The 25,473-nt window shown below is 43.1% G+C and overlaps 1 protein-coding gene across 6 annotated transcripts in view; it reads right to left on the reverse strand.

Annotated features, from left to right (window-relative positions):
* DTNB (dystrobrevin beta) overlaps positions 1–25,473 on the reverse strand; it is a 672,321-nt gene that overhangs the window by 554,889 nt on the left and 91,959 nt on the right. For all 6 annotated transcript variants that reach the window (XR_011203590.1, XM_069233646.1, XM_069233645.1 and 3 more), the window contains exon 2: positions 17,936–18,052. The gene's annotated coding sequence lies outside the window, so the exon portion shown is untranslated. The remainder of the gene's footprint in view (positions 1–17,935; positions 18,053–25,473) is intronic.

Below are 25,473 nucleotides of genomic sequence, written 5' to 3' on the forward strand. Positions count from 1 at the left end.
GGTGTCGGAGACCCCTCTCCACAGCATAAACTCTTTCACTCTTCTCCGCCTTGATGACCTATCGGAGTCAGGATCGGACTCGGGTGGCTCGCTCTCATCTATTGCTTGGGCCATCAAGGCCTGAAAGTCACCCTACGATCAGCGGATGACTTGTGAGGTGAATCCTCCTAACTGACGGGGTGGATGTCCTGGTGAGGTTTATACTCTCTTGGGTTTTTTACCCCACCCCCCAAAGGTAAGCCGCAGGAAGGAAGGGGGGAGCTGGATTCAACATCATCCGATATGGAGTCAAACCACAAACACATTGAACATCAACACTTTCACACTCCACACAGCCTCACTTGGCTTGCCCCTGACTGAGTACTCTGCATGGATTTGACTGTGCTGTAGGCATCTGTTACGTGCCAGTTGCACTGTTTGGGAGGTTGTGGCATGGGGCCAGAAGGCACTCAGGCATGGGAAAAGGGAGTTGTTTCTCAGAGTTGCTTGAGTGTTCTTTATTTCTTGGATGGTTGGACGGGTGGTCCACATGATGGGAGGAATGCAGGAGGAGGGGCATAAGTCCTAGGGATCTCAAGATGCACGATTTGCATCATGGCTGTTACCTTTAATGCTTCAGCTTGGAACATCAGTGGTATAGCGAACCCGGACAGGAGGCACAGGATATATGCCTACCTTTGGGGCAGGCATATTCATTTCACCTGTCTCCAGGAGTCCCACTGGACCACAGGGGAATTTAAAGTTGTAGTCGATAGAGTGGGCAGGTTCACAGCACCAGATATTATGCACAGATGGTCCTTATCTGGGTTGCTCCAGAGGTGCTGTTTGTGAAGTCTAGAGTCCTAGCAGATAGGGAGGGTCACTATATGGTTCTAGAAGGTACCTTGGATGGGCGCCCCTTATCCATTGTGTTCCTCTATACACCCAACACCTCACAGGGTGTGTTCCTGTATACTCTTTCCCCAACCATGTTGCTGTAACTCCAAGCTCGGGGGCTATGGGGACGGGACTTTAACTGCATACACGGCATGGACTTCGACCGATCAGCACTCCTGCTCCTGGGTATGCCAGGACTCCAGGCAACAACACATTTCCAGTGATGGTCCAGGTTGTCTAATGTGCATGATGTCTGGCACTTGGGGCACCCTGGGTAGGCAGTGTACTTTTATTATGCACCAGAACATCAGGTACAAACTTGGCTGGATTACCTTTCCTGCAATGCGGACTGCTGGCCTCTCATGCATAGTTCCTAGTACCTACACAGGACCCTCTCAGATCATAATCCACTCCGGGTCACATTTCAGTGGGGGGGCACAAAGCCCCTATTTAAACACAGCAGCTTTGGACAGAGGCCTTCCGGGACAAGGTATACAGAGACACTATAGCCACAAATTATTTCCAGGTATTTCAAGGAGAACGAGGGCTCAGTGGACTCTAAAGAACTGGAGTGGGATGCCCTGAAGGTGGTCATGAGGGGGCACTGCATCACTAGTTGTCACCAGTTAAGTCAACTCTTGCTCGTGGTGTGATGACTTTAGAGACTCGCATGAGGACCACAGAGTTGGTGGTACTGTTGCTACCTGACGCTCGCCTCCATCTGACGGCCTTGCATCACCAATATCAGGAGGAAATGAAGCGAGTCTGCGATCTTGATTATAATTTCTAGCCCACCAGCATACGGATGGCGACAAGCCGGGGAAAACATTGGTGTAGTTGCTGCAGATAAACATCCCCAGGATTCTAACGGGCACCATATGTGATAGCATAAGCCACGTGAGGAACACTCAGGCAGATATTAATGAAGTGTTTGCGCAGTATTATGAACGGCTGTATTTTTCCCCTCAAGGGACCCTCCTTGGCATAAAAAAACTACGGGGTCCATGATTCTTCACCATGGTGTGATGCCGGGCTCACCCAACTGGGTGAACTATACAGTGATGGTGCCCTGCTCTCCTTTAAGGGGTTGCAAGAACTCTACAATCTTGGAGCGGGCTTTTTTCTTGCACACAATGCAATTGTGGCAGCGATCAGTGACATATGGGCACTAGGGCAGGCCGAGCCGCTACTGCACCTAGGTTTGGAGTGCTTCTTAACACATGGGCTGGACTGTCAGGCGGTTTCAGTGCTGTTCCCGGCACTGCAGTGGAGATGCAAGGAATTTCTAACCTGGGGAAAACCCAAATGGGACGACTGCCTAGGTACGAAACTGACCACTGAGCAGTGCACCATGGCCTTGGTGCAGGTGAAGCGAGTTTCCTGTAATGCCAGCCTAAACTTCACAGACTTTAACTACTTGCATCAAACTTAACTCACACCACACCGCCTACACAAAATGTTTCCAGCAGTGTCCCCAGTGTGCCGGAGATGTGGCCACACAGATGCCACATTTATGCACATGGTATGGGAATGCCCGCCACTGATGCGCACATGGATCCAAGTGATGGCACATGTATCGACAGTGATTGATTTCCAGTTACCACCGGACCCACTCCTTTGTCTCTTGGGGATTACGACACATACCAAACACTATTAGTATTGGTCCTTTTTAATTGCTTAATCGCCATGAATTGGAAGGCCCCTCATCCACCCACGACCAAGTGCTGGCTTCATGCGACTCACAAATGGGCCCTGGCAGAAGTGGACGCCATGATACATAATTGTAGATTGCAAGGGGGGGGAGGCACAACGATGTGGGATACTTATGTACTCAGATTGTTACACAGCCTGAACCCTCTCCCCTCCCGCCCACACCCCCCCACCACCCAGGCTGACCAGACTATACCACTGGGCGACCAACTTATTTACGCACACTCGCTCAGCACACATCAACAAAGGACCCTGCACTCTCCAAAGTGAACTCAATAAAGGTTAGCCCCTCTACCCCTTCCTCACCCTAGAACAACCACTTGCCTGGATATCCTCTCTGTGTGTAGTATGCTCCTGCTACTCGCATTCCCGCCTGCCAGAGGATTTCACAAGTTACTGTTTTGTTTTATTTCACGATGCACAGGTTGGCTACTCCTCTACAAAACAGGGTACAGTATTCTGCTCTGGGTTATCAGCCTACTTTCGATTACCTACACCCTGCTACCCCTCCATATTGATGTATGATCTGCTACCTGAATATTGTCAATGTAAGCATGCTGGGATGTGTTTGTCCGTCCACTTAATGAACAGATTTTTAATTGTATCCTGTACACCTCGTAGAGATGTTTGATAAAATGGCAATAAAGAAATTTAAACAAACAAAATGAGGTATACCAATACCAGTCTAGAATCACTCACAGTGAATGGCTGTCACTGGAGTGATGGGCTGACTCACTGTCCCATGCTGTATGACATAGTGGGTGGGAACAAATTGAATGACAATAACAGACAAATGAATGAAGAGGCTCCCTGAAAGCCTCTATAAGTTCATATATTATTATACATATACTTGTGGTGAAATCAAATTGTCCTGGTTCACCCCAGGCCTAAAAAGTCTGGTAAGCGTGTGCTGAGTTCCTCGCATAGTTTGTAGCCTACCTAGTAGCAAAGACCACGGGGACAGAGGGATTGCAAAGCCTGAGCAGTGCAAAGAAGCAATCCCAATGAGAGTTAAATAACAGATAGGAGTGTATTAAAATGACACTGCAAGAGGCAAATGTTTTTAGACTTCATATGTTAATACTGTAATAAAAGGGAGTGACATCGAGGCCATCTTGGGATTCACTAGAACAGTACTGATGCTCTGTGGCCGGTCAAGGAGTCGATAAGCATTTAAAAGGTTATACACTGACTTGGCCAGTCCATAACCATTCAGAGAGCAGAATCTGACAGAAGCGGCTTCCCCTGAGCTAATGTCCTGTGCTCCTTGCAGGCCCCCGCCACCTCTGCATTCACCGCAGGTACCAACGACTGGTGAAGGAGTCCTGGCTCACATACTGATGAGGCGGGACTTCTGAGAGTCCTTATGACCAGACTGTGCGAGGGGTCCCACTGGTGAGGAGCTAGCGACTGGCCAGGTCCTACAGGACTGCGGTGGAAACAGCCTGCAACGTGACCTGCTTTGTAATACAGGTGGCCATATCTAGGGGGAAATACCTGCTCTGTAATAGGTATGAAAATGTCTGCCCCAACCTTTAAGCAGAACAATACGAGTTCTTGCACAACACCGGTAATTTTCATGTAAAGGAAAAACTGAGCACATCTTTCATGCACTAAATTACAAACGCTGATAGAGATTAACAACTTGGTAGGAAAATGGAGCCATACTGATGGTGCAAAGGGCCCCTCAACACCCTGGTCCCTGTGTTACTTCACCTGCTGCATCATCAATAGCTACTTCCCTGCCAGACAGGTTTCGAAAGCCCTCGTGCTTTCGACTGCGAGAAGGCGTAGAGGGTCAATCATGAACTGGAAGAAGTGATTTCTGGCCCAGCAAGCTTTAGACTCACCACTGACATTTGAGCTGAACTGAGCAGCAGGTGGCATTAACTAATCCAGGGACACCTAACTCCAGGTATCATCATTATGATGTTGGAACATTTGTAAACCCTTCATTGGTAATTGTAAAACAATATTTGCAGCAGTGAAGAAAAGCAGAAGGGCAGTATTAAGATCTGCATAAGAAAGTTATTGTTATGATAAATATATTTTGTGACCCTCTGCAGTGAACCTAAATGAAGAGTTGTATATTAATATCCTGAGATTAACTCTATACAGGTATTAGTGACACCTTTGCATTGGGGATGCAGAGGACTAAACAAATCAGAATACCCAAGAGCAAAAGTTGTAAAGTGAAAACCATGAATAGTAACCCATGCAGAACACCAGGCAGTCTCTTCCCACTGAACTGGCTGTCTAAATTCTTCTCACACAAAACTTATCCGGACTGGCAGGAGGGATATCCCTGCCCAAGTAGGACGACAGTGACAAAGGTGAGCTCAACTATCTGGGGAGGCTTCCATGTGACTAAGCAGAAGGCAGTAGGATCTCAAAATACAACTCACGAATACTAGCAACAAACTTCAAGAAACTACTGATATACCAGCAGGAGACAGTGAAGCAGCCAAACCATTGTGAAAGGCAAGTAAGGGAAAGACAAAAAGAAAGGTAAATGCGCATGAGTCAGAGGAGAGGGTAAGATAAGGTAAGACTCTAAAATATATTTTTTTTAAATAAAAATGTACTCTTAAAAAAACGTGTTCCACTATGGATTACAAAAAAGAGCTAAGAGCAACCCCGAAAGCCTTTCCCAGTTACTTAAAATCTTGCCTATGAATTACAACCATTAACCATGCAGCGGGAATTAGATCTACAAAAGTCGCAGAGGGTAAGGTAGCATAAAGAGAAAGAGGAACCCATTACTGAAGCCTGCAAATGGAAGCCATCCAAACAAAGAGATGTTAGGGTAAATAAATTATAGACATTTCTGTAGTTTCAATACCAAAGCAAGGAGCCGAACCTGAAGCCTGAGCCAACATTTGAAAAGATTTGAGAAGACCTTTAAACAGCAGTGGCAAAACCAACCTGCTTGGCTTGCACTGTGAGAAGAGCTCAGCTAGGAGTGGCCTGGAGGGACCCAAATTCAGCGTGAAAGGGCTAGACCAGTGCAGCTAGCAGGGTCTGGGAGCCTCTGGTATGAATTAGCTGCAGGGTCTGGGGAAGCTCCTTCTGCTCCTGACAGATCTGTGATGTCTGTGTGTGCAGCAAGAAACTACTTTTCCACAACACCAAAGCTAATGGCATAGTGTAATCATCCGCAAAATGTCATGACCCTGTACTGATCACATGAGCGCTCAAGAGGCAGCTAAGGCTGATGCTAAAAAAGTGAGAGATTGATTGTTATGTAAATGCACTAATAAGTAAAGAGTTGAGTGAAGCAAGTCAGGCTTCTATGCCTACTGCAATCCCAGAAACCATACCTTCGGCTGAGGTTAGATGAGGGCTGACTTCTGAGAAAGCTCTTCAAGAAGGAGGTGAAAGTCAATGGTTTATAGCAGAGGGAGGCCACAGATCCTACAGGTGGGTAGCATGGAGGGTCCACTTGAAGACAGACAACTAATCATCAATAATGTAAATCGTGGTCGAGGTGACAGCGGCAAGTGGCTCAGTGATGTAGCTTCTTCAGACGTTAGGGAAAAAAGAAGCAACGAGCAAGAAGGGAAGACAAAGTATTGTCTGGGCAAGAAGAAAGACAAAACGCCCTGAAACAGTGACTACCAAGCACTACACAGAGTCCATAAGAAGGTAAACCAAAGGTCTCAAATTCAACAGAAAAAGATAGCGAGTGTCTGAAGTTAAATTTAAGATTTTAAGATCTTCAAGAAAGGACCAGCACTTTAGCCATGCAATAACCAGATTTATCTAACTACGAAGAAACTGCCTTTTCCATTAAATGCATCACAATTGGAGAATGCAAATTAGCGGGCAGTCTTGCCACGAATAGAGACAAAACGTGGCAGCACTTTTTATTTTCTAATTTTTTAGTCCATAATCACCTTATTAAATATGAAATGACTAGTCTTAGAATCCAGCACCAACTTGGCTGGCTAAAATGTCATGCCATGGTAGATGTGCAATCTAAATGCGTTTTTTTTAAGGAGGTACTAGTGTTTATTCACATATTTAACAAAAACATAAAATAGTTGCATCTTAGGTTCCTTCTACAATTTGGGCAGATTTATGACATGCATAGGTCTACTGCCCTTTACTGAGCCCCAGTATTTATACGTAGCACAAACAATGCTCGGGAGCGTACATGTCAAAAAAAGCACCAGCACACGTCCTTTTTTCATCTCTTAAAATATAATTTTGAAAGATGAGGGGTACAGGGTTTACGGATATGGAAAGGGAACGAGAAGAGGTGTGGTAAGTTTTTGATGGGTTACTTTTAAAGATTTTAATTTGTACATGCCTTTCATGTGGATAGGGTACATTCAGAATGAAAGGTAACTACATTTTGTACAATATCATATTAGTTTTATAAAAGATCTGCATCTGTCATGAAGATTATTTACCCGAAACCGGGTTAAAAAGATGAGGTTTATACATTTGTGGAAGTAGGATGGGGTAGAAGATATATTTCGGTATCCTGAAAGGCTAGTCATTTAGAGCTGCAATAGGGCTCGATTAAGAGAAGGGAAACGTCGTGGTGTGCGGGAGCAGATGAATCTCACAGCAGAAAAGGGTTATCAGCATTTTGCACATGGTAGGGAAAGAACTGTTTAAAAGCAGAGTGACTAGCTGAAGGAGTTTGTCAACCTCGTGATAAGACAGTGGTAGATGATCAAATGAAGACCAAACACGCAAGATATCAGCCTTTTCAAATTCTACGGTGTCAGCTCAGTGAACCTGCTCTCCAAGGACCATGGTAGGATGCTTCAGAGCTGTCATCACCGCCCATCAAAAGGCTGAATCTGATTAAATGTAGGAGACATAGAATCTTTTTAAGAGAATCTGAATCAAGCTATTGAGGGTTCCAACCTCAACAATTTTGGCAAGTACATTTGTGTAAACTGATTGAGCCTGCATGAAAAGGACAAGGTGTTGGATAAGAACTAACAGGGGACTCTTAGTAGGGACAATCCGGGTACCTACACAGGAGTAAGAGACAGCCACGGTGATAGCCATGGTCAAGTGAAGCCTTAGCAAACTTCCTTCACTTTCTTGTAGACTTGAAAGAGCCACCAATGAGCACCATCTGTGGCGTGGAACAAGTGACATGAACTCCGTGCCATGCTCCTGAAATACAACAGCTTCACAAATACACAGAGAGCAGCCGGTGCCTTCCACCACACATGGTGCTATTGCCTCTGCGCTCATCAGAACCAGAGGGTGACTTTACAAAACAGGAACCGCGTCAGTGCTAAGCTCCAACACAACTGCCCTCTCTCAGTACTGTACTTGCAGAAGATATACCGACATGTTGTCCAAACTGCACAGAAGCGACAACCCTACAAAGCAGCAAAACTCAGGGCCAGGCTGCCCCCGTGCCACCTCCAGATGTTGATGCATCAAGAAATCAGACTGCAGGGGAGGTTTATATGAGGTGAACCCACACCCTGCCTAGGAGGCGGCCATGTTCTGCCAAGTTCACTGTTTTCCCCGGTGCTGTTTGTCGATGACTTTTCCAATGGTTACGCGGGATCAGTCGCCATATTTCTCTCACAGCGCCACCGCGGACGGATTCTGAGATGTATGTTTTTAACTTGATAGTTACTCATGCATGACAAGTTAATACTACAAAGAACCAATGCAATAAATATACTTTATGGACTACAGAAATAGAAGGATTACAGCACAGAGGCACATTTATTGCGCCTTGAGATGGAGCAATGAATCTATGGAGGCGATAATTCTCAGGCCTAGGTCGGTAGTTTTCTTTGATTTAAAGTAAAGTAGAGGTGTCACTGCGCTCGGATACGTGCGTTTGTTTTACACAGAACAGAAAAATAAGACAATTAAAACAAAAAAAATACAGCATGATTAGTACAGCTCCCACTACACTGCTGTACCTGTTCGCTTGCACAGTGGGACTTTAATTTCTGCACCATTTTAAGGACATTGCGGTGCATTTCCGTAAAATAAATTGCAGAATGCAAAGCTAGCAAAAATAAAGACAGAAAGAAAGGAATAAAAAGATAGGGAAAGAGCACGACATAATATCACAGAGATGGCAGGAGGAATGGTCACTGAGAGATAAAACAAATGACAGAAAGAAACCCCTGGAGAGAGACAGAACAAGATGAAGAAAGGCCGGGAGACGAATAGAGTGCCAAGAAGACACACATACACCTAAGGGAGGAACATCCAGTGCCACGAGGCGAGGTGAAGAAAGACATGGTCAGAAGACTTTATTATCCCATTCACACAAAAAATGGAGACCACATGGACCTTAAAATTCACGGAGGTGTTAACATAGGCAGCAGCCTTTTAAAATGGCTTTCTGCCAGCCTAATAAAAGAATTCAGGCAAAGAGGCCGCCCACGGGAGTCAAATAGTTGCCTTCAGTAACCACAGGACAACAAATCACACACGCCCATTACATGCCAGAGTAAAGAAGAGTAAAGTCAATGCCACGCTTTGCGGATTTCCAAAAGGCATCAGGCACACAGGACTCTTTGCTAATCCTCACTGCAGGGGGTGCGGGATGCAATCAAAGCAATGTGCTCACAAAATACATTTAAAAAACGCAAACTCGGACCGTTTCACGCAGGAGCAGCGTGTGAAACACGGATGCTGCCCTAGCTCACTGCCATACAAGCATGAACAACCTATGAGCCACCCCACAAGAGTCACCACCCCAATACCAGGAAGCAGTAGCAGTGCTTGCACGACCTAACAGGGGATCTGGCATTCCTGCAAATAAGCTGCAGTGAGCGTGAGATTCTACTACCGGTTCAATAACAAGGAGATAACTTAACACACAACTAAACGGCGCCTGTATGGAACCAGCTTTCAGCAGATCGGAAAGCTTTTAAGCCAAGGCACCTGGAGGACCGAGGTAAGCTAGTATTCACCTCTGCATGTTCCAACCTCCCAGGAAGTCCCTGGCGAGGATTGGGAGGCTGTCACACCACAACTTCTAAAAGCTGCAACCCCTAGCAAATGGAACAACAACACAACTTCAGACAGTGGAAAGCCTCTTGCTCCTCTACTAACTCCTCCAGAATATTTAACTAAAGCGCATCTGCTTGACCGACAGCAGAATCAGGCCGTCTATTTCCATGTGAGCTCATAACTGAACTCGACAACAGACTGCAGAATCTAAAATTTAGCAGAGTCAGCTCCTCTGCTAAGGCGGAGGAGCGTCGCCCGCTGCTTTCAAGCAGAAGGGGAAGAAAAAATAAAATGATAATAACAAGGCATTATTATCATTTTATTTTTCCTGGGAGCTGGGTTAGGTGGGGCGGGGCTAGGTTGTGCTGGAGGGGGCTGGATTACAGCAGGATGCGCAGATTAATGTGCACAGTAAGTATGCATGTCTGTTTGGCTGGCCGTGTTCGGCCGGCCAAACAGACATGCGCACTTTGCATTTCTCCACCCGGCTGCGGATGGATAAAGTGCATAGGCCTTCACTCCCTCTGTGAACGCCGAAGCAGGGCACTCACACCAACCGCGACACTGGTGTCATGCTGCTGACAGCAGAGTCATGATTGGCTGTGAGCCTGTGTGCAGTGCATCCGGGAGGAGAACGGAGGAGACGCAAACGCATCTCTGAAAGAAACAGGTGTTTTTAAAGAAAATGTATTTATTTTTTTATTGCCGGACCGCCACCCCCAGTTCAGTGGCAGCCGCCACTGAAAGTTAGCATGTAAGTGAAACACATTATAGGGTAAATACATAACACACCCCTGAAACAAGATAAAATGATGCATACATACCATTAAAAAAACAGGAATAATCTAAAAACAGTCCAACTCCGCAATCATAACGGAACAAAGCAAAATACGCAACTGACTGGGAAACAGACGGAGCTGAATCAAATGCTACAAACATCTAAAAAGTAACCAAGACGCAGTGGAATACTCACTCGCTGTGAAGAACCCCAACCACAGGCAACTAATGAACAAATCGAGGATCACCAATTTCATCGCTCAGATCTAATAAGGGAGCCTCAAAGTCCAGGAAAAAAAGAGCAGTAAGAAACAAATACTACCACAATATCCCCAAATTCAAAAAGCTGATGAATGAACAAAAACATCTTCAAGACCTAGAGCTGGCAGATCTCTGCTTCAGGGTCTGCCGCTCTAACCATTGAGCCACACTTCATCCAATACGACAGGATAGACAGAGTTTAGGAAAGACCCTGAAGCCCAGCTACCCATTTAGATCCAGCAGCCCCCAGCCGAAGCCTCCCTTGGTGCCCATCCCCACTCTCCCTTCCCCCTACTCTTCCCCTTCCTGGTCTCTTGGAACTGCACCTCTTACTGCACAGCGCTGTTGCTTTCCAGCTGGGTCCGCACCATATAAAATGTTACAGCATCCGACTATGCATTTTGAGAAACACTGAAGAGATACGTAAAGACAGAATGTCAGAGTGAAAGACTGACCGAGATCGAGAGCAAAATGGTTGATTAATACCACATACAGCCTTTTGTATTTGGAAAATTAGCAAAAGACCAATAAAAGAGGGGCTCTCAAAGGTCATCCAACCCATAAGAAATCCTGATGGAACAACAATCCTTAGCTAGACTTTTGGCAATGTTCTACAAAGCACTCAATGCAGGAGACAAGGGAGGAGAGCAAGTGAGTTAAAGGGGTAGAGGCTGGAAGGAACAGTTCTGCATTATTCTTCCTGTTGGGTTTGATGGCTGTTGTGTGGAGCTATATGACATCACACAAGTGAGTATCTGTGATTTATTGCATATGTGAGCAGGCAGAGTTTAGAGTGGATGCAGATGCTTGATGTTTGGGGGAGTGGAGTTTTGAGGGAAGGCAAGTGGTGGTGAGCTAGAGTGGGATCATAAAGGGCCAGGATGTTTAGTAGATTAGAGAACAGGACATGGGCACTTGCAAACGTTTTCGCAGGGGCCAAAAAGTTTGGTCTGTGGTGTCACTGATGGCCACAGTGATGCCGGCAGGGTGGCAGTTGGGCGAGTTGATGTGGTAAGGTGAGTGTACGGGAACCGAAGCATGCACATCTAGTAGCTGAATTACACAATGTGAAACCAGAACCCTAGGATCAATCTCGGCTTTCCCAGTTGACAAAATTGTGTGATCTTAGGCAATTGTTTTATTCCACTTTTCTTCATTACCAGATATAAGAAAACCACAAAATACATGACTTCAGAATGTGTGCTGTACAAAACCCTCTCGTCTGTTGATTTAATAAACTGTAATGTTGTTCATGTATAATGGCAACCCAGGCCACCCAAAGGGTGCACATGAGAACTGACATGGCTCTTAGTTCACTATCGACATGGTTGTCACGGAGGAGGGGAAGCATGAATGTTTCTAAATTCATGTTTGAAAACTATCACTTTTAAAAAAAATACTTAACAATTTGTGGATTTGAGGTAAAGTCGCTCTGCATGCTAATGAAATAAACTTTTTGAATTTTGAAGAGCCTATCATATTTTTACTGTTGTGCTGAATGAAGGTATTCCTAAAGTTAGGCGTTGCAGGACATGCTAGTTTCTTTCTTTAACTTCAATTAACCTTTAAAAAAATGCTTGCCTGTTTACTTTTAATCTTTTTAATGTTCCTGCCAAGCTGGACCTGGCGTTCCAACACCCAGTAATTTCAAATGTAAAGCACTGGGCTACCCAGAGCTGGACCTGGGTGGCCAAGTCTTAATGAAGGCCCTAGAAAGCAGCAGATCATAGGGAAAAGAATTTATCAGCTGGAAAAAATATATTTCCAATCAGAGAAGCTTTTATTAAAGAAGGAGCTGCACACAGGCACCAGTGATTATCAAGTATAACACTAGTTTTCCTTTTGTACAAAAGGACATAAGGGTAAAGGAGCATAGCTTTGGTAATACCCTTATATATTTTTTGAAGTACAGGGTCCCTAACTGGGCAGTCCTTGTTCCACTGAATATGAAATGTTGAAGGCAATCGGATCCAGGACCATGGGTACCGATTATGAATTTTGTTCCGTTTTGTTTTTCTTATTCTGAACAATTCTCAAATATTAATAGGATAATCAGTTCCATTGTTTAGGAGAAGCATCCTACTTACCAAGGTTCCTGCAACCCATAGACAGTATAATCTTAGCACGCACGGATCTTTTTGCTCGTTCTTCATTCTAAAGTTTTGAGGATTTTATTCTATTTTGCAGAGAAGGAGGTAAACGTCAGAAATCGTCTAGTCTCTGGTAATCACCCATAATTCGTGGTTAAGACATCATTCTTATACTTAAGGGTTTCTAAAAAACTACAATTTGCAAAATAAAACTACCAGATGTATATATTCACACAAACAGAGAAAGAGCATATACGTAACCGGTAACTATGTAATATGGACCATATATTGCTATTGGGGTCTTATGGTGACATCATAAGTCATGAGGTCAAATGATTAGTGGTTTATAAATGTCACCGGAACACCATAATGGCAGTATAGGACCATATTATGCATTTTACTCAAAATGCATTTTATATATTACATGCTTTATTAATTGATTTTAATTATCTTTAGGTAGATTATGAACTTTTGGGAGGCACTCGTTTAGTAATCACTGTTTTTCTGAAACTGCAGATATGTGTGTCAATGCTTTGAGAAATGTGTGATTTTGTTCGGGATATTAGGAGAATATTAAAAATATATGTTCTCATGCAACAATATGCATTATTTAAGACGGTTTCTAAATGCAAAGCAGCAATGCAAGGAAATTCAAAACGTGCAATCTAAACTGAGCTTCTATTTTGTAGTACACTGACGCTGTAGTGTAGCTTTCACAATACATAAAGAAAGAAAATAAAGTAGAATTTTGCTAACCGGGTTCTGAGTTCGGAATATTTATTTTCACACACTGGGGAGGACTCATTGTTATATGCTTGTAGCAAGGATGGCCCTGCTATAGTGAGCTTATCAGGTGTGCTGATGAACGCTCTGACAGCAGCACTGCCAGGCCCTTGGATCCTGCCATTGGTTGGCACGATCTGAAGACCATATGTGATCCTACCGCCATCATGAACACTAATTTGTAACCTCTGCCGCACTTGTGGGGTCATTCACAGACTTCACTTACTGTCTCTGAAACAAGATCTAGTTCATATTCCATTTCTGTGTTTACTCACCGTCTGATGTCTTATGGTACTTGTATGCTTTACCCAAGGCCCATAACTCGAGAGTACCTTTTGTATATTGCATTTCTATAGTGCTTACTACCCCTGAGAAGGCTTTGAGTAGCTTTTGAACAAATGTAAGTGTGCTTGGACCACTTCTTTATCCCTTTTCTCCCTTTCATGAATTCCTGAAACCTGAAATGAGATACGATCTGATCTTCAAACCTAGAGTTTCATTCTTCCCACTTGCTGCTTCCTGGAACCTCCATGCACGCCATCAGACAGGCCGCTGAAGAAGGCGCCCGTTTGGAGTTCCAATCATCCTGTGCGGATGTGATACGGATGATGGATTAAAGATTGGCTTCTACTTTCAAAATTTGTTCTTAAACTGTGGCTAAGGGGGGCTCCTGCTGTTTTCTCCAATTGCCTGCATTGGTGGATCTTTGAAAACCTGTGGAAAATCACATTTCCTGCTACTGCTTTGTGCAGTGTCCTGTTTTTCTGTAGTTGCTCTAGGCAGCACTGCAGTTTATCTGTAGCTTCACTCTGTAGTCTTTCTTTGATTGCACCTTTCGTTTCTGCCAAGATACCCTGAACGTCTGTGTTTCCCCAGCTCGACTTCTGACCAAGTACTCGCTGCTTTGAAGCAGTTCTTTGCTTCATTGCATTTGATAGCCAGTTAATCTTGTTCTGAATTCTCGCGTTAACTCCATGTACTAGCAACATCAGTTGTTGCAGTGCCTGTTGGGTACATCCCTTGAGGTCCTTGCTTTGAATCCTACTTCCAGATTTGATGTACCAACAGGGCATTCGGATATACAGCACCTGTAGGGTACAGCCTAATCTTAATCTCAGAATTTCTGTTTCTTGTCTTGGTTCCCCCCATGACTCCTTGTCATCTCTATTGTTCCCTGACCTAGTGTAGCATCGGTCTTCAGTCTCTATCTTCTGTTCTCTTGTATTGTCTGGTTTCCTGCTCTTTTTTGGAAAATTTGTTTTGAGGTTTTTAATATATACAGAAAACAATGTACAGTTGAGTCAAACACTCATGTGCCCTCCCAGTCTTCTCAGATCTGTCTTTACATAATACACGCTTCTGGTTTCCTGCTCTTGAGATTTATCTATCCTACATTCTGGCTATTCCTTCCACTCTGGTGTTTTCTGTTTCACTGCTGTATCCTATTAAAGTGTCACCCCTGGCATTGTCTAATTTCTAATCAGGATAGGGAAAGACATCTGTTGTACTCCCAAGGCTGTTTGGAGTCTTACCGGTCTCACTGATCTTGTCAGCCACGGTCAACCTTGCAATAAGAACAACAACCTCTACTGCAGCAGGCCCAAACTTCAACTTTGTTGTACATCTGCTATTAAGAGCACTCTGCTGCTATAAATCCAAGAGGCTTTCTCCAAGCTAATAAGATACTCTTTGTCATATACTAAAACATAACTTATTTTGATCAAATCTCTTTCTCCTGTATCCTTGCTTGTCTCGTGTATCTCTTGTGACTTCTTACAGGCACCTCCTGCCCCTCTCTAGTCCTGTGACCACAGTTCATTCTTTGAGCAGCCTGGCATTTACCTTGCCCTCTCAACTTGCTAAGTATACTTCTGGCATCACTCCTTTACAAGCACTGTCCTTCTGAAGTCATTTTTTACCAGTACTGAAAGATGCCGTATTAACTATCTTTGTGGCTTTTTATTTGGCTTAGGGAAGATATATACTGCAAATTAATTCATCGCTTAGAATTATGAGGCAATTCACAGTGAATACTCATCTGTAAAATATGAGCTTTGAAGCCACTGGCAAGCATTTAATAAGGCTGATTCAATCGATATATGTATTTGACAGGGTTAGCTTCTCACAAAAAAACTGTTTTCAAAACCTGTGAATGGGGATGGAATGAGGTCTTGTACATGGAGGAGACAATATAACTTACTAGAGAAGTAAAACTGAACAACGCTCCAAATGTAGTTAAGGTAGGTATTTGTTGAAATAAAGTTGCCTAACGTAACAAAATAAGATAGAAAAACAGTGACATGGCATATCACTACATAAATTAAAATGAGACATTCAGCAAAAATTAAGGCCTCAAAAACAGAGCTGTCTTAAGCTTCAAACATTGTTTTTGACAACTGCCAGATGCAATATATGAATTCACATATTGTCACCAACATTGTCTTTCTTTCTATATTGGTTCCTAACAGCTTTAAAAAAAGCTCTACGGTTAGAGCCGAAACAGGAGCGAAACCAGTGTTGGATGAATACACATGAGCTAATCTTCTTGAGTTATGGAATCTATTTTTAGGGATCTCAACAAAATTAAAAAAGATACGATGAATCACCCATCTGAAGTCATAACTTTTTCTGTTTAAGCCCTTTCTTTCGCTTATCACAAAACAGTGGCTATCTGCACCCTGAGAAGCATTAAGTCCCAAACCTCTGGCTGTGGTACAGATAAGAATGATGTAAGATAGGGCAGGAAGCATGGCAGCCAGATTGGGAATGCCATCAACAATCAGGACAGAGCGGTCCAAACCAGCACACCTTGCATAGCTGGCAACCCAAGCTGCCTCTTCGACAAATGTGAATGCATGGCAGGACTATGGCCCAGACATTATACTCTTCAGCAAGCTTCACTCAAGCTCACTGGATATACCAAACTATGGTGACATTGTCCCAGCTCGTTCAGAACCCATGCAATGAAGTTAAGAGAGCAACATCTAAAGAATGTTGCTTGAAATCTTTCTGACCACCTTCATGCAGCTACTTTTTTTTTCTTATTCACAATAATTAAATGTGCGGCGGTGCTCGTACGGTTGACAAGCTTCTTTAAAAGCAATTTCAATTTAGTCTTTTGGGTTAGCGCACAGGGTGAAAACAATGCTCAGGTTTAGTATAATACAAATGAAATCAATGTATTCCTTCAAGGACTTCCTAGTATTGTCTCTTAGAGTAGTCCAAACTGAACACAAGAGCCCTCCCTGCTCATAGTGATACATACAGAGCAGAGTTACCTGTTAGCGGGTGAGCTAAGGACAGACGCTAGGACAGTCTGAGATGCAAGGACATTCTATATTGTGTTAAGAATGACAGCTAGTCCTTAATGCCAACCTGCCAAATACACATGAGACACAGAGGCCATGATACTCAGCTAGTCAATATCAAACAAATCATTTAAATAGAAAGTAAACACACTTAAGAGGTAATTAAGATGCAAAATACAAATGGTTGAAGCCAAAGCTTTTATATTGGGACATAAACAAAGTGACACTAAACCTGCTTTTATTGATACTAAAAGCAGGAGGCTTTACATAGCAAAAAGCAACTACTAAGACGTTAAAGCATGCCAACAAGCAGTAAAGAATGCTATGGAACGAGTGGCACAAAAACACAAACTTCCAACAAAACGCATTAATTGAGACCACTTTGCACATATGAACTATTGCATATGTCACACCAATGGCCATCACTGTGCTCACAACAGCTCCTGCACCTTAACCCGCCACACAACACCAAACTCCAGCAGAACACACTGGACACAACTAGAGCCAGAGCCAACACAGGCCAGATGCACCATGCACTCAATTATGATGGGAGCAAACAACAATCGCCACTTCCATCCGACAACACACATTACACAGCACCTTTTCAATTACAGTTATAATTCGCTTTTCTCAAGGAGACTATGCTAGACACACTTTCCAAGAGAGAAATGCGCGCAAAGCATGAAAGCCCTGTAGTTAGCAAAGTTCTACAGCCGAACTGTGTTCCCAACCACAAAAACATGCACTTTCGAAACAGTCAGATAAGATTAGTTTAAGTACACCACGTCATCACACCATTGCATCATGGCTATTTATCTGTCTAATAATAATATCTAGCAAACAATCTGCATAGGTGAGGCAATGGAAAAAAATACAGCCCGGCCCAAAAAAATGGTAAAGTTTTACACAACATTCACCCTTACACAATAATCTGCAGAGATCTTCAAAGGGATGAACCAATTTTACTTTCACATTTACTATCATAAACCAGCACTAGAGAATGAACCAATCTCTACTCGCCATACACAACAAAACTTGCAACATGTCACTGATTGGTGTTAATCCCACAACAATGCAAGAGCACCCCTATTTAGAAAGTGCATTGAGTTATACTTATGGCAGAAGGCACTATGCAAAAGCTAACAAAACCACACAGACACAGAAAATACTTACTTGAAAAGCTCCTATCGCCGTTGGTCAAACAGCAATGTAGGAGTCAGATTTACAAGCCAGTTTGGGACCACAAACCGGGAGGCAGCATTCAGCTGCTCATCATTTGTAGAGATGGACCTGAAAATCAGAAAATCATCAAAAGTTACAGACTTTAGCATTACATTAATGTACAAGTTCCAAGACAAGCACGAAGTATAACATGAAGAGGCACTGCCTGTAGCATGAGGAGGTATTTGGCAAAACAGAATTGCACACTCTTAAAGTGTTTGGAACCACTGACTTACTAAATAATTAGAACCAAACTATATTGAGAGAAGTACTTAAGAGCACAATACGCTTCATCTTTTGTTTTATAAGCAGCTGATCACGTACTTAAATAGCCAGACATTTACAAAACAATCAACCTTCCAGGATATAACACTTGAACATGTACCCCAGGACATAAGGTGTGAGATTTTAAGATTACCCGCAAAAATATGAAGAGAAAAGAAAAAAAAATGACTAAGAAGTTAGAGTAGAAGGAAATCTGATAATAAGAGTTTTATGTAGCGCAGTAGGTCTAAACGGGTTAAGGCAAACGAGAGACTGCATGTGTCCTGTGTCCACAAGATACTTTATTGTTAAAAAAAGAAGCACATTTGAAAAAATACAATAACTTGTTGCTATGCCAATTCAAAGCTTCATGTTTAGGAGTGTCAAAGCAACCTTCTGACCTTTATAAGGTGAAACGATGAAAATCTGGTGCGCGATTACACTGAATAAAGATAATGGAACAGTGAGTATTGGGAAGATATAGAATAGGGTTGTGAAAGAGCAAAATATAAAAGTGTTTGAAAGAGCAAAAAACAGGAAAAGCAAGCAAAAAAGGGTAAAGGAAAGCACGAGAGCAGAAAGAAAGCAAAGAGCAGCATTTGAGAAACAGCAAGAGAAAACTAGAATAAATAGTCAGAAAAGAAGAGTACAATAGAAATGTATTTAACAAAGTGAAAGCTGAAGTACTGGAGCACAGAAGGCGCGGAAGGAGAAAAAAGGAGTGCATGAAAATGCAGAAGAAAATTATTTAAAATCAAAAGACCGAGCGTTAGAAAGACTATGAGGAAGCGAGAGAGCTTCAGGGATGAAGTCCCTAACATGTCTCTGATGGGAATACCAACAGTTTTCATAAATGCGTGGATTTGGTAGGTTTCCCCAGGTGTTGACTGAGCTGGGACCCACAATCCACAGCTACCTAAATTGAAAACAAGGGTCGGTTTTGAGAGGAAAAATCTGATCTGTCCATGTTGCGTTTTGGGCCCCTTCCTGTTGCGTGCTGTAGGCTCACCTACACAAATAATATAATATTTTCATCGGGAGGAGTGGGGGAATGTTGAGTGTTAGGAAATATGTGGCTCCCTGCAAGTCCAGAACCTCCCTTTAAAGAAATTTGAGGAAAATGTCATTCAAAGCCAAGATTTCAGGCTTTCAAAGGATCTGGTTAAGAAAACTTGTTAAGAGACACACACGTCAGACCAACCCTGGACACTCGCATGTATCTAGTTTTCCTAGGTGGCATCTAAACTAAGGCACAAAACCTGCAGCTACCCACATTGTAAAAAAAAAAAAAAAAATGTGGATTCTGCTGGGTTAAATATGTTGCCTCCAATTTCAGATTTTGGGGCATTTTGTATTGCAGGCACTAGGACAAGGCATGCAAGTGAGGTACCGTTTTTATCGTGAGACATATGGGAACACAGAATAGTAAAACATTTGTTGCTGCTAATTGGCTTTTGTCTGCATTTGTGGCTTTCAAATGCAAGCCAGTGTTCAAGAAAGACATTACGCAAAATGCCCTCTTAATCACAGGTGTACAAATAACCACTGTTCCTAAACACAGTGGGGGTCTTCTAACCCTGGCGGTAAAAACCGACAGGCCGAATGACCGCGGTAGCACCGCCAACAGGCTGGCGGTGCACCGCTGGGCATTCTGACCGCGGCGGTTCAGCCGCGGCCAGAAACGGAAAGTCGGCGGTGTACCGCCGACTTTCCGCTGCCCTTGAGAATCCTCCATGGCGGCGGAGCGCGCTCCGCCGCCATGGGTATTCTGACACCCCCTACCGCCATCCTGTTCCTGGCGGGTCTCCCGCCAGGAACAGGATGGCGGTAGGGGGTGCCGCGGGGCCCCCGTAAGAGGGCCCCAAAAAGAATTTCAGTGTCTGCCTAGCAGACACTGAAATTCGCGACGGGTGCTACTGCACCCGTCGCACTCCAGCAACTCCGCCGGCTCCATTCGGAGCCGGGTTCATCGTTGCTGGGTCTTTCCCGCTGTGCTGGCGGGCGGCCTTTTGGCGGTCGCCCGCCAGCACAGCGGGAAAGCCAGAATGGCCGCCGCGGTCTTGTGACCGCGGTGCGGTCATTTGGCGGTAACCGCATGGCGGGCGGTGACCGCCGCCCGCCGCGGTCAGAATGACCCCCAGTATCTTGTGTTCTTTACTGAAATATGTTTCCTTCATACCCATTTTTCATTCTTTTTGACCACATGAACGGATGAATAGTCTATGCACACTGAAAAATCATTGTAAGGTGCAGCTCAGCTGCTGGCGCTGGGTATCACATGTTCTTGGAAAACCACAAACCCTACATGTTGCAGCAACCAGAAAGATCTGTCAGATGCAATGGTGTATTGCTTTTATAAATCGTCCATTGTGATATGAAGTTACAGATGAAAAAATCACAAATAACTTTTTTCTCACTCATTTTCAATAGTTTTTTTAATTTAACAGTTATTTTTTTGGGGGGAAACCTTGAAGGACCTACACATATGATCTCTTGCTGAAATCAGTGCTGGCTACTTTTCAGAAATGTATAGCTTTCCGAGCTCACCCCTGGGTTTCACACCTGTTACCACCACAAACTGTAAGTAGGTTGATAGCACAAAAATTATCAAAAATGGACTACCTCTTAGAGCAATGTCAAAACTGTGGTAAAAATAAAATAGTTTTTTATTAAGTTCTGTTTGTTTTTGTAAGTGAGGGAAAATTGAGATTTTAGTACAACAAACCTTTTGTTGATGCCATTTTTAGGGGAAAACAGACTTTCTTGTGCAGCACTTTTTCCCCCAGCTTTCACAACATAATTACAAATTAGCTATATTGTGGCTAATTTCTTGGTCCCCTGAAGGAGAATCCAGAAATCCTGGGTACCTTTAGAATCTCCATGATGTTGGGGGAAATGGTGCAAATTTGGAACGGATACCTTACTTGGAAAAAAGGTTATGGCAGCCTAAGCATGAAGTGCCCCAAAGAGCCAAAATATGGCTCAGAACTGAGGTGGAAAAGCCTCAGCAGTCACAGTGTTAAAAAGAAAGGGATAAAGTAGTAAAAGAAACATGTGGAAAAAAATGACAATCTGGGAAGGAAAGGTACCTGCAAGAGTGAGATGAAGAGACAGGAATTTTAGAGTGTTAGAAGAAAGAGGCATGAGGTGGACTCAAGACAAGGCAACTTGGGTATTCTTCAATATGGTATTCAGCTGGGTCCCTGAGATAGCTGACCCAGAAAAAGAACACAACCCCTAAGTCACACACCCCACAAGAAAATTCAACTAAATGTCAAAAAGCTCCTATGGCACAGGAAAGTCAGAAAACACCAGGGATGAATACAAAAGAGCATCTAGGGTCATGGCACAAACAACCCACACACCAAGGGAAATGTTCCTAAAAAAGAAAATATAGAAAGTGGCTCACAGAAGCAACCACCAGGAGCCTGTTGGCTAGTGCTTACCAATTGGCTTGTTTCATCATCATTGGTACTTTCCTATTATGGGAGGGAAAACACAAGTGTCTATCTATACCGGATGAATGCCATTAACTATTCCAAACTAAACTCCTACATCAATCTTCTGCTCATAAATGTAATGGGGTCCTCCGACTTCAAGAGTTAGTCCTTTCCTCTTAGCACAATGATATAAACATTAGTCCGCATGGCATCCCTCAAAATCTTTAATGTATGTGACCGGGCTCATGGTTAAAAACACAATGATGTGTTTTAACCATAGCCTGAAGAGCGGCTATAGTGTTTCATCGCCATAGTAAACTTACAGGCAAATTCATCAGGGCATGAGGACCCATGTCTCACCCAACTGTGCACCGTACCACACAGCCACCAGGTGAAAGCCTAGCAGTGGACAATGGGACTAGTTTCAGAAGTAACCGGGACAATGAGACGCCTTCTGTGCCAGCGGTCGAAGGTTGAAAAAGGCCCCTGAAACAGCTACCAGATATGTATCATCATCAGACTTGGCATGCACTGTGAGAACACTATTAGGTAACCCACTATATATGTTTACCTCTATATAAAAATGAGATGTTTTGTCTATTGTTATGGGCAGCTTACTAAGCTCAGCAGCACAGATACAACTTGTTATTCATTCTAATAAAGTCTGACTTCATATTTTATCTTGAGAAGTGCAAAGATAATTTGATGCTACACTTGAGCTAAGGTATCTAAAGGGTACCAAGTAACTTAGTCCTTGTCCACTACTTGGTGGTATTTGAGGACTTCAGTTACCTCTGCAGCTAGTGCAGATGTCAGTACAGGGCGTCCAGCACTTCAGTTAGAATTGCTCCATCACATGGTATGAGACACATCCAGTTTAGTATTGCATAATGAGTTAAAACAAGGGGACTAGTTTAATATCCAAAACATTCACTTTAGAAAATTGACTGAGGGTCGGGAGGGGGGCTCGCGGTAAGGAAGAGGGTATGTTTATTCTTTGATTCTTTATTTCTGTTGGTAAGAGATTGAGAAGATAAAATCTAACAAAATGTTGTTTGACAAATTTAACAAAGACTGGGTGGGGGGGTCATTGTAACATTTTGTGACAGGTTGATCAACATATCACTTTTCAGGAACATTTGAAGCGAATTCTATCTATTTCATCAAGGGTTAATAGGCTCAATTTAAAGCATGTATCATTCTGACTGACTGGTTCAGTGCTCCCTTGATTCATGGCTTAGGGCACAGACCAAGTTCTATTTTAAGAATCCCAAATTCAAGAAGAGTGAAGTTTGGTCATTTGTGTAAGTACAAGGAACTCCAAAGGATCTTGAGGAGTTGGGTAAGCGAGTGTTGCCACCAAGAATAAATCAGCCACAAGCCATCAGCCCACCCATTTTGGCAGATGGGATGCTGATGGGACCAGGGCATGCCAACCCAACAGCTCCCCCACCAAACTTACATCTGTGTGTATAGAAGCACTGTAAATGCTTGGAGACAGCTCCTATTCAAGTTCCCTACTATTAGATGTTCATTACAGAGCTTTTAGCTCACATCAATATATGTGGCTCTACTAATATAAACCTAGGACTGGGAGTACTCGGATGTATCCGAAGGGATAAAATAATCTGTGTTTTTAGTCATCCCCAATGTCTTAACCCAGAGCCAAGAACCAATATCATTCCTCACAGCTATCAATATCACACATGAGGCAAGAGTCAATTATTTTATTTACCATAGTTTTCCAGTTTATCTACAAAACCAGCAGAAATGCAAAGATAAAGTGACACAAAAAAATGCATCTTACATCTTTTCAGCAAAAATATTCACAATACAAAATAAGGCATGAAACAATAGTGTTAGGACAAAACGCAAACTGAAAGAAGATACAGGGTTTCTGTACTGTATGACAGCAGCAGAGACATTTACAAATGAGAGAACACAAGAATGTACAATTTACTATAGATAACAGTTTTAGGTGGTTTTATGGGACAGGCGAGCTTCCTGGGTCAATCCATTATTAACAGCTCTTGTCACAAGCAGCTAACTAATATAGCATAATAAGGATGTTATCAAACATTCAACAGGGAAGAAAGAACGACGTAACAGAGCAGCAGAAAGAACTGGAGGAATAACAGGAGAGGACTACATGAAATTTGCAAAGTTATGCAAATGTTTTTAGTTAATAACATGCTATATCCTTTGTTAAACTGCGAACCGAAAGCGTTTGATTTGCAGGTGTACGGGGCAGTGAACACAGCAGAGCTTTCCATTAAATGCATACAAAGCTTGTATAGTCACAGGACATGTTCTGGTAGCAAATCATTACATTTGAGGTTAGACCAAATCGATGATCGGGACACTGATTCCCCCTCTAGTGGTCCATGAGCTCTAGACCCACTCATGCTTCCTGCCGCACCCTCGCTGTTTGATTACCACCCTCTCCACCCTAGAGCAGTAGTGCATCCTCCAGGACCACTCATGCATCAAGGGGGTTTCTGGCTCTTGCCAATGCTTGACAATATCCCTTTTCACAATTAGAAAGACAAACCCCACTAGGGTTCTCTGGACTCAAAAAATCTGTCCATTGCACCTACAAAAGAGTCACATTTGGGTCAGGAGGGCAAAAATTAAGTTGGTGTCCTGGGATTGACACGTGGGAGGAGAGCAAATGGTTGAAAAATAAGGTAGTATGGTCGACAGGTGACCTCAGATGAATATAGAGAAGCCAAATCTTACACATTTAAAATGCATATTTTGAATTTTTACATTTGTTTGTGAATTCAATAAAACAGTTCATCATTTCGGTCTTTGTTTGATGAATGATTGTTTCTGTAATTTTGTGTATTCCCTTGAGCTTCAAATCATTGATACTTCTTAAACTGGGACTCCCCGATTTCCAGTAGAGACTCAGTGGAGGTTCCAGGATTCCAATAATGAATGAGTCAAAATGTTTATAACCACTGCTTTACCTCATGGCCAGTGCTTTAAATGGAAAAATAGAAGTGCAGGTACTCTGTGATAGAGTACCTGCTTGTGTCCGAGGAGTGCTCTCCAATTAAAAGTATTACGTTTATCTTGAGATGTGCCGGTACTCTCCCTCTCAAAATAAAAAAGTGCCGGTACTCAGTACCGGAGAGTACCGGCCCATTTAAAGCACTGCTCATGGCCAATGTTAAATATAGAGAGTGATGCTTATTTAGCAACATATTTATTTTAATTTACAGAAGACTGGAGAACGCCACTTTTGCTTGTCACTCGTCTTGCTTAAAGTTTGCTCAGTACACGTGAAATTAATGGGATTCAGAATTTATTACTAATATGGACCGAGAGAGAGAGGGCTAGAGGGAGCAGTAATAGCACTCACTAATTAATTATATAATTATTTTCAATGCAATTTCTGTTTATTTGTTTGAAGTTAGACTTCATTGTTTGCTGTAGTCAAATCGGCAAGTACGCAGCATGTATATTAACATACCCCGATGCCCCAAGGATTCGTTCTCCTCCTTGTATCTGTGATCTTTAATTACTAGATTAAACTCTTTGGATTCTTACTGACAACATCATCAAGCTCAGCTAAAACACCCAAGGCATCCAACTCCAAAATCTCCTCAGTGAATTACATCCAAAGACTCAGAATCTGTCATCATGTAATACAGAACTGGAGGTCAAGCTCCTACATAAAAGCTCAACCCAACAACAGAGGCCCTGCTCAGCAAGAGCACCAAACAGCTACAGATTCAATATAAACAGCAATGGATTAACCCTCCAGGACTGACCTCAAAC

The sequence above is a fragment of the Pleurodeles waltl genome, chromosome 5, assembly GCF_031143425.1.
Source record: "Pleurodeles waltl isolate 20211129_DDA chromosome 5, aPleWal1.hap1.20221129, whole genome shotgun sequence".
NCBI classification, from domain to species: Eukaryota; Metazoa; Chordata; class Amphibia; order Caudata; family Salamandridae; genus Pleurodeles; species Pleurodeles waltl.